Source organism: Oncorhynchus nerka, linkage group LG24, assembly GCF_034236695.1.
Source record: "Oncorhynchus nerka isolate Pitt River linkage group LG24, Oner_Uvic_2.0, whole genome shotgun sequence".
NCBI lineage: Eukaryota > Metazoa > Chordata > Actinopteri > Salmoniformes > Salmonidae > Oncorhynchus > Oncorhynchus nerka.
Genome location: NC_088419.1, coordinates 45,856,130 through 45,866,070, shown reverse-complemented (window position 1 = coordinate 45,866,070; position 9,941 = coordinate 45,856,130). Strand labels below are relative to the sequence as shown.

The 9,941-nt window shown below is 41.3% G+C and overlaps 1 long non-coding RNA gene across 1 annotated transcript; it reads left to right on the top strand.

Annotated features, from left to right (window-relative positions):
* The first annotated feature begins 2,084 nt into the window (after positions 1-2,084).
* Positions 2,085-9,548, top strand: LOC115107354 (uncharacterized). Its single transcript, XR_003860188.2, has 2 exons — positions 2,085-2,212; positions 8,998-9,548. It is a non-coding gene; the product is annotated as an uncharacterized LOC115107354 (long non-coding RNA).
* Positions 9,549-9,941: the final 393 nt, after the last annotated feature.

Here is a 9,941-nt window from a genome sequence, read left to right as displayed (position 1 = left end):
GGGGCCACCTTGAGTCAAGACCAAAAGCCACATAATGATGAAATTCTGGAAGACTTCACTGACGATGAATTGTTCCAATCAAATCCCAACCTAACAAACCAGAGCCTTCGTCTGCAGTTCTATGTAGATTCATTTGAATTTGTCAATCCCCTGGGTTTGTAATAGTGCCTGTGTAGCTGGTGTAGAGGAGTCAGGTGCAGGACAGCAGATATGAGTAATAAATGTAATTTACTCAAAATATTCACAAATACAACACAATAAACCGAGCATACAATAACGGACTGTATTACAAACAAACAATCCCTCGCAAAACAACCATGGAGAACAGAAGGTTAAATAATGAACAAGTAATTGGGGGATGAAACCAGGTGTGTAAGACAAAGACAAAACAAATGGAAAATGAAAAGTGGATCGGCGATGGCTAGAAGGCCAGTGACATCGACCGCCGAACGCTGCCAGAACAAGGAGAGGGACCGACTTCGGCGGAAGTCGTGACAGGGTTCTAAAAAAGGCAAGCACAAATTGACCACAGTGTACTTTAGATTGGGGAATCTTGAACATGAGGATACTTTCTCGTGTTGCACAAGTACAGGAAATGCAGAAAGGGAAAAAAAATAAGCCCAGATGACACCAAAAATGAAGACCTGACCAGAATAGCCAATGTAACTGCTTATAAAATAATGGCCCATATTCAGTGGGTCAAAGTCGAACCGCTGATCAAGGATCAGTTTTTAATATCATAAATAGATTGTATGGACAGGTGGGGACCTGATCCTTGATCAGCACTCTGAGATGCTTTGTGAATACAGAACATTTAGCCTTTTTCTATAGACTTTGATTGTGTTTGATGCTTTATGTATCAATATTTGACAACATTGATATTTAATTTTCAGATTGAGACTGGTGAGGATTCCTTCAGTCAGAAGTTACATGTTGAAAACATATGCAGGTGGAGTACCAAAAAAAGAGACCGAACATAAGTTCCCTACAAGACAAAATGAAAAGGACTGAAAGAGAGAGAGAGAGAACTTTTTATGAAACAACAAGGTACCAAGGACATCTTAAAACAGTACCTAGCACTCCCTTTGTCAGCCGTTGTAAGTAGACAAAAGTCTGAAATAAATTGTAAAAAGCACAACTATTGTAACATAGCCAAGTACTGTCATCTGAATCCAAGATATGTTGATAATGCATTATAAACAAATTGACTTTCAGATTTTCTCAGAGATGAGGATCAAATTTGGTATGGACGTGGACAGAAACATTCTGTCCGGATTTGGCAAAATAGTTGATAAAATCATTGCAGAAACGGAGAGGAGGGGTATGGCTGTGGAGTTGCTGAATCTTTACAAGATGGCACCACAGATAGAACAATGAGACATATATTTCACAGGATGTGTCATGCCTGCTCTCGCTCCCCCTCTCTGGTGCTCGAGGGTATCAGGCGGCCCATCATTACGCACACCTGTCACCATCGTTTCGCACATCAGTGCTTCATGGGACTCACGTGGACTCTTTTACTTTATTGATTGCCTCCCCTATATCTGTCACTTCCCAGTGTCCGCATTAATGTCATTTTTGTTCCCCCTGTCCAGATGCTGTCCTTGTTTTGTTTCTTGTCAGTTATTTATTAAATATTCACTCCCTGTACTTGCTTCTCATCTCCCAGCGTCTGTCCCTACAGGATATATAATTGTGAAGCATCCGGTTGGCGTTTCTACACACTACCAAATGTGGTAGTGAGAGGAAGCCTGCTGGCTGTGGAAGGAGATGGAACGAGATGGATTTTGGACAACATCCTGCAAATTTCTTTCATCAATTAAACATTTGATCTCAATACAGTTTTCTGTTTCCAAAAATAGAATGTGAATGGAGTGGACTAAGTTTAGTAGACTTTACCCTTTGCAAAAGTTTTTAAAAATGGTGCTGTTTAGAAGAAGTTAATTGCACACGCACACTTCCCTAAATGAAACATGCAAATGAATACTAGAACGTGCCAAAAGAATATTGCTAGCGCGTGCTTGGCTCTGCTCACTTCCTTCCTTGTTCTGCCCACTATGACTCATTTGTTATCATTGGAAACAACAAGCAGTGGTCTATCTTGGTTTAGTTATTACACACCCTCCAATTTAAGGTCTGAAGATCACTGCAGCCATTTTGCTCCTTCCCTACCTCTTCAAAGAAGATCTAAGTGGGCTGTATGTCACAGACGGTATGTATTTCCCAGCATAAAAATAAATACATGCAAAGTTAGTAGTACTGTGTAAGGTGTACTATGCTCAGTTGTTAACCTACTGTTTCAAATATTACTTGAGTAACCTTCATTTAAAAAAAAAATTACTTCTTTAAAGTGTGTAAAGTTCTCATCCTATTCTAATGCCTGCTCAGAAGTCTGGCGATAAATATGCAGTTTTTATATGGATTCTGGCAGTATGGTGCACCACCGTCTGCTTATTTGAAATCGTTGTTCCACTGTCTAGAGTTAAATGAATTGATGTTCATCCCTTTTGTGATTTTGAAAGGAAAAGAGACTTGAATAGCATGTAATGTGAAGTAGATAATAATCTCACAAAAAAATATCTTCAATATTTGCAAAGTGTCACATTCTGACCTTAGTTCCTTTGTCTTGTCTTTTGTTTTAGTATGGTCAGGGCGTGAGTTGAGTGGGTTGTCTATGTTAGTTTGTCTATGATTTTCTATTTCTGTGTAGGTCTGGTATGGTTCTCAATCAGAGGCAGCTGTCAATCGTTGTCCCTGATTGAGAACCATATTTAGGTAGCCTGTTTTCCATTGTGTTTTGTGGGTGGTTGTTTCCTGTTTAGTGTTTTTGTTTCACCTTTCAGGACTGTTTGTTTGTCGTGTTTGTTGTTTTGTCTAGTTTGCATATTTCATTAAATAATATGAACACTTACCATCCTGCACCTTGCTCCTCCTCTCCTTCCCCAGACGACAAGCGTTACACGCCTGGATGCTGCACTGCAATGATAATAATAATAGTAGGCCTAATGTTATACATTTATCAGCCATTTATTATAAACCCATTGTGCATCAAAAGTGCAATATTTTCACTTCTTTTTCTGAGCAAGACATCTTTTTTTACTGTCATAATCAGGAAAGGACCCAAACAAAAATTTGAATATTATTAGCCTACACTGTCTGTAAATTCCACAGTGAATAGAAAAGAGGGAACAGACTGAAGGGGTTCATTAGCATGTGATAGATACCGACACTGGATCCACTAGGACAAAAATCACTAACTAGGCACTAATGAGAGTGTATCCCATCACCTGGAGGGCTCTTCAAGAAGGTGATGAGGCACTAGACTCCACCAGAGTCTTGTCATTCCAAGTTCGATTTATATGATTAGTAGGCCAAATGAAACAGTGACATCTTATTCTCAAACTGATTAAAATATATATATAAATATATACTTTTACCAGTCAAAAGTTTGGACTACTCATTTTCTTTATTTGAACTATTTTCTACATTGTAGATAAAACATGGAATCATGTTGTAACCACAACAGGTGTTAGACAAATCAAAATACATTTTAGATTTTAGATTCTTCAAAGTAGCCACCATTTGCCTTGATAACAGCTTTGCACACACTCTCAACCAGTTTCATGAGGAATGCTATTTCAACAGTCTTGAAGGAGTTCCCACATATGCTGAGCAGTTGTTGGCTGCATTTCCTTCACTCTGCGAAACAAATCATCGCAAACCATCTCAATTGGGTTGAGGTCGGGTGATTGTGGAGGCCAGGTACTCTGATGCAGCACTCCATCACTCATCTTCTTTGTCAAATAGCCCTTACACAGCCTGGAGGTGTGTTAGGTCATTGTCCTGTTGAAAAACAAACGATAGTCCCACTAAGCGCAAACCAGATGGGATGGTGTATCACTGCAGAATGCTGTGGTAGCCATGCTAGTTAAGTGTACATTGAATTCTAAATAAATCACAGACAGTGTCACCAGCAGAGCACCATTTAAAAAACAACAACATTATTTCACCTTTATTTAACCAGGTAGGCTAGTTGAGAACAAGTTCTCATTTGCCTGTCGTAACCGGCCGCGACCGGAAGGTCCATGGGGCGACGCACAATTGGCCTAGCGTCGTCTGGGTTAGGGAGGGCTTGGTCGGTAGGGATGTCCTTGTCTCATCGCGCACCAGCGACTCCTGTTGCGGGCCGGGCGCAGTGCGCGCTAGCCAAGGTTGCCGGGTGCACGGTGTTTCCTCCGACACATTGGTGCGGCTGGCTTCCGGGTTGGATGCGCGCTGTGTTAAGAAGCCGTGCGGCTAGGTTGGGTTGTGTATCGGAGGACGCATGACTTTCATCCTTCGTCTCTCCCGAGCCCGGGAGTTGTAGCGATGAGACAAGATAGTAGCTCCTACAACAATTGGACACCACGAAATTGGGGAGAAAAAGGGGTCAAAAAATATATTTAAAAAAGTTCTCATTTGCAACTACGACCTGGCCAAGATAAAGCAAAGCAGTTCGACACATACAACAACAGAGTTACACATGGAATAAACAAACAAACAATCAATAATACAGTGGAAAAATCTATATACAGCATGTGGAAATGAGGTAGGATAAGAGAGGTAAAGGCAATGAATATGCCTTGGTGGCGAAGTAATTACAATATAGCAATTAAACACTGGAATGGTAGAATGTGCAAAAGATGAATGTGCAAGTAGAGATACTGGGGTGCAAATGAGCAAGATTAATAAATAAATAAATAAATACCGTATGGGGATGAGGTAGATTGGATGGCCTATTTACAGATGAGCTATGTACAAGTGCAGTGATCTGTGAGCTGCTCTGACAGCTGGTGCTTAAAGCTTGTGAGGGAGGTAAAAGTCTCAGCTTTAGTGATTTTTGCAGTTCGTTCCAGTCATTGGCAGCAGAGAACTGGAAGGAGAGGAGGCCGAAGGAAGAATGGGCTTTGTGGGTGACCAGTGTGATATACCTGCTGGAGCGCGCACTACGGGTGGGTGCTGCTATGGTGACCAGTGAGTTGAGATAAGGCGGGGCTTTACCTAGCAGAGACTTGTAGATGACCTGGAGCCAGTGGATTTGGCGACGAGTATGATGCGAAGGCCAGCCAACGAGAGCGTACAGGTCGCAATGGTGGGTAGTATATGGGGCTTTGGTGACAAAACGGATGGCCATGTGATAGACTGCAACCAATTTGTTGAGTGGAGTGTTGGAGGCTATTTTGATAATGACATCGCCAAAGTCGAAGATTGGGAGGATGGTCAGTTTGAGGGTGTTTGGCAACATGAGTGAAGGATGCTTTGTGGCGAAAAAGGAAGCCGATTCTAGATTTAATTTTGGATTGGAGATGTTTAATGTGAGTCTTGAAGGATAGTTTACAGTCTAACCAGACACCTAGGTATTTGTAGTTGTCCACATATTCTAAGTCAGAACCGTCCAGAGTAGTGATGCTGGATGGGCTGGCAGGTGCGGGCAGTGATCGGTTGAAGAGCATGCATTTAGTTTTACTTGCATTTAAGAGCAGTTGGAGGCCACAGAAGGAGAGTTGTATGGCATTGAAGCTCATCTGGAGGTCCGTTAACACAGTGTCCAAAGAAGGGCCAAAGGTATACAGAATGGTGTCGTCTGCGTAGAGGTGGATCAGAGAATCACCAGCAGCAAGAGCGACATCATTGATGTATACAGAGAAGAGAGTCAGCCCCATAGAGACTGCCAGAGGTTTGGACAACAGGCCCTACGATTTGACATACTGAACTCTAATCAGAGAAGTAGTTGGTGGACCAGGCGAGGCAATCATTTGAGAAACAAGGGCAGTTGAGTCTGCCGATGAGAATGATGTGATTGACAGAGTCGAATGCCTTAGAAAGGTTGATGAATACGGCTGCACAGTATCAATGGTGGTTATGATATCGTTTAGGACCTTGAGCGTGGCTGACGTGCACCCATGACCAACTCTGAAACCAGATTGCATAGCGGAGAAGGTACGATGGGATTCTAAATGGTCGGTAGTCTGTTTGTTAACTTGGCTTTCGAAGACCTTAGAAAGGCAGGGTAGAATAGATATAGGTCTGTAGCAGTTTGGGTCAACATTGTCTCCCCCTTTGAAGAGGGGGATAACCGTGGAAGCTTTCCAATCTATGGGAATCTCAGACGATACGAAAGTGAGGTTGAACAGGCTAGTAATAGGGTTTCAACAATTTTGGCAGATAATTTTAGAAAGAGAGGGTCCAGATTGTCTAGCCCGGCTGATTTGTAGGGGTCCAGATATTGCAGCTCTTTCAGAACATCAGCTATCTGGATTTGGGTGAAGGAGAAATGGGGGAGGTTTGGGCGAGTTGCTGTGGGGAGCGCAGGGCTGTTGACCGGGGTAGGGGTAGCCAGGTGGAAAGCATGGCTAGCCGTAGAGAAATGCTCATTGAAATTCTCAATTATAGTGGATTTATCGTTGGTGACAGTGTTTCCTAGCCTCCGTGCAGTGGGCAGCTGGGAGGAGATGCTCTTATTCTCTTATGGACTCTACAGTGTCCCAAAACCTTTTTGAGTTTGTGCTACAGGATGCAAATTTCTGCTTGAAAAAGCTAGCCTTAACTTTCCTAACTGCCTGTGTATATTTGTTCCTAACTTCCCTGAAAATGTGCATATCACGGGGGCTATTCGATGCTAATGCAGAACGCCACGGGATGTTTTTGTGCTGGTCAAGGGCAGTCAGGTCTGGAGAGAACCTCACACCTCCTTCTCCATGGTTCACGGTGGGAACTACACATGGGGAGATAATCCGTTCACCTACTCTGCGTCTCAGAAAGACATGGTGGTTGGAACCAAAAATCAAAAATTAGGACAGATTTCCACCGGTCTAATGTCCGTTTCTCTTCTCAGGGATGCAAACTACTCACTTTTAGGTGAAGTTGGCCATTTTGAATCCAAAATAGGGGACCTATATGATTTGTGTAGATCCAATGAGAAATGCCTTTGATCACTACTGGCTGTAAGTGAGTGAGTGATGCACGTTTGGAGCAATACTGTACTTTATCCAAGGCTCAGCCAATCGTTCACATGACACAGAATGCAGCACAGGACTGAAGAGAGTGGAGACAACCACTTTGCTAGTTACAGCATCCGCGCACGCTCTGGAAAGACAGCAGAGAGTGGAAAGGCAGTTTTCCAGTTACAGCAGCGCAGCGCGTCCCCTGAAAGATAACGAAGAGGTAGGTGAGAAGCCTGACCACGGAGATGGGGTGAGAAGGTGATGAAGCATACTTCATCAGCTGTAACCGAAAAACTACTACTGGCATTTGGAAAGATTGAGGTGAGGGAGAAAGTGTGATGGAACAAGTATTGTTAGCATTGATAAGTATCTTGCTAGCTGGATCGAATTCTCCGTTAGCTAGCCAGAGAAATGCTGAGAAACATTAGGCAACTTAACTGATCAAATAATTGAGTTTATGGTGTGAAAATTAGCTGGCTAATAAAGTCAGACAGCTAACGTTAGCTAGCTAACGTTACAAAATTAGATGAGCTTACGTTAGTTACCTAACTAATTTGCTATAGTATTAACTGGTATAGGACTCCTTGCTGTTCCTCAAATTATAATGCGTTAGTTGCTTACTGGACCCTGGCAATCTGTGTGAAATGTTAACTAGCTAACAAACTAACTACCATCTGAACTAATGTTTTCCCTCTATGGTAACATTCTGTGGTTAATTTTCAGAATGAGATAATTAGGTGAAAATGAGGCGTTGCTTGTTTAACAAGTGGATTCAAGGATCAAGTGTAGGTGGAGCTGGGCCTGGCTTAAACTGGATGCCACTATGGTGAAAGGAACACCACACACTTTCCCTCTTTCTCACTTCTTCAATACAGTGGATTAAAAGGGGTATGCCAGGTGTACTCTGCCTGAAAGAGATCAAATATGCCAATAAAGGGTATCATGCTCTGCTGGCACATTGGGTATCATGCTCTGCTGGGTCTTCCTTTCCTGTAGCGGTTCTCATGAGAGACAGTTTCATCATAGCACCTGATGGTTTTTGCGACTGCATTTGAAGAAACTTTCCAAAGTTTTTGAAATTTTCCAGATGGACTGACTTTCATGTCTTATTAAAAGTTGCGTCATACTGCGGCAAACCTTGCGTGCTGCCGTAGCATTCTGTGGCATTCTGTGGTCATTTAATTCTCAGCCATTTTTGCTAGTTTGACCACCAGAGGGCATCTTTGAGGAGCATTTGATAGTATTCCCTATTGGCATTACCAGAGAATTTAAAACCTTTTTTTTTTTGTAATAACATAGTTTATGGGAATGATTTTAAGAAATCTGGCTTAATTAATTTGATTAATAATATGGTGTTTCTAGCCAGAGAAAAACAAAAAAATTAAACCCTCAGGGTTTCTATGGCGTTGTACAATGTGATGTTGGGAGTAGGCTTACAGGACCAGATTCATAATTGCTTGCCTTCATTGGACAACATTGTTCCAATATTTCTGTAAATCAGTGATATTTAATCCCATAGTAATTCATTATGGATTCATAACTAAATCAACATCTGCATTTTGAAAGTGTATTTTTTATCGTTATGTATTAAGGAAATGTATTTATTTGTTTACTAGGCTACTGTGCAGTCTACAATACATACTGTGGTAAAGATGGGAACGTGCCTAATTCCTTACATAAGGGAGAGCAGGCCATGTCTGTACTACAGAATGCGGGGCAAGTGGGAGACCGGGGTTCAAATGGGGGAAGGAGTAAGCTGTCCTTGTAAATAAGAATTTATTCTTAACTGATTCCATATGTGTTATTTCATATTTGTGATGTGTTCACTATTATTCTACAATGTAGCCAGTACAACCAAACTCGAAAGTCCAGGAAAATGAACAGGTACTGTAGGCCTAATAATGCTTAAATATATCGACTGCTGGTCTTTACTGTATGACTCATATTTTCACATTTAAAAAAAATGACCAGTACATTAATCATGTATGTTCGCTTGTTTTGCACTGTTCTGTAGTTTTGACCCAATGATTCATCTGGCATGGATCAAGGCTGGCGAGACATTCAATAATGTCATCTTTAGAGACAAATCAACCGTGGCCCTTGAGCAATTTGCTCACAGATGAACTGATCAAGGCCATCAAGATGTTTTGGCTAGAGAAATTGACGATTCAACAATGCAACATCATCATCTCATCAAGGTTTTACCTGTGGTCGTGGAGATGGGTGGAATGTAGCTTATATAAACATCTGCATTTGAATGTCTTTTTTCTCGTTATTTAATTTTATTAACAAAAGCATAAATATGTTGCTGAATAAATACTGTACTGCTGTTTTGAGTTGGAAATGTAACACTTTAGAGTACTTAAGTATCGAATACATTGCAAGTTGGGGTATTTTTCCCAACAGTAGCCGGGTTATAAAAAGTATATTGTCCTGCTAATAGGAAACATTTGCATGATGGGCTACACCTGCTACAGTTGTGAAAAACAAGTATTTGAAAACCTGTGTTCAAAATGCCTCCAGTTGTCCATCACTACTGTAAATAAAAACGCAGCATCTTGTTTACATCTTGTTAACATTCTTTACTGTGTCACACATAATTTGTATCTACCTTTCCAATTACTTTTAGAGTTTGGGATTTACGAATGTGTGCTTTTAATTATTATTTACATTGTTTAGATCGAATGTGCAGACTTTTTTCTTTAAATTATTGTGGTATGTAGGATGCTACATTTTTGAACATTTGCAATTGCAAGAGGCCTAATAAAGCCTCATAGCCTACCGAAGAAATTGACTCCAATTAAGCCCTCTTGTTGTTTGTAAAGTCAAAATAAAATGAAGATTATTGTTGAAATGAATTTCTCCATCTGTTGATGTGCAACACTTGCATAACAAGCTAGCTATATTTTCAGCACCAGCCTACCCCAGCACCAGCCTACCCCGGCCAATAAAGGCCTA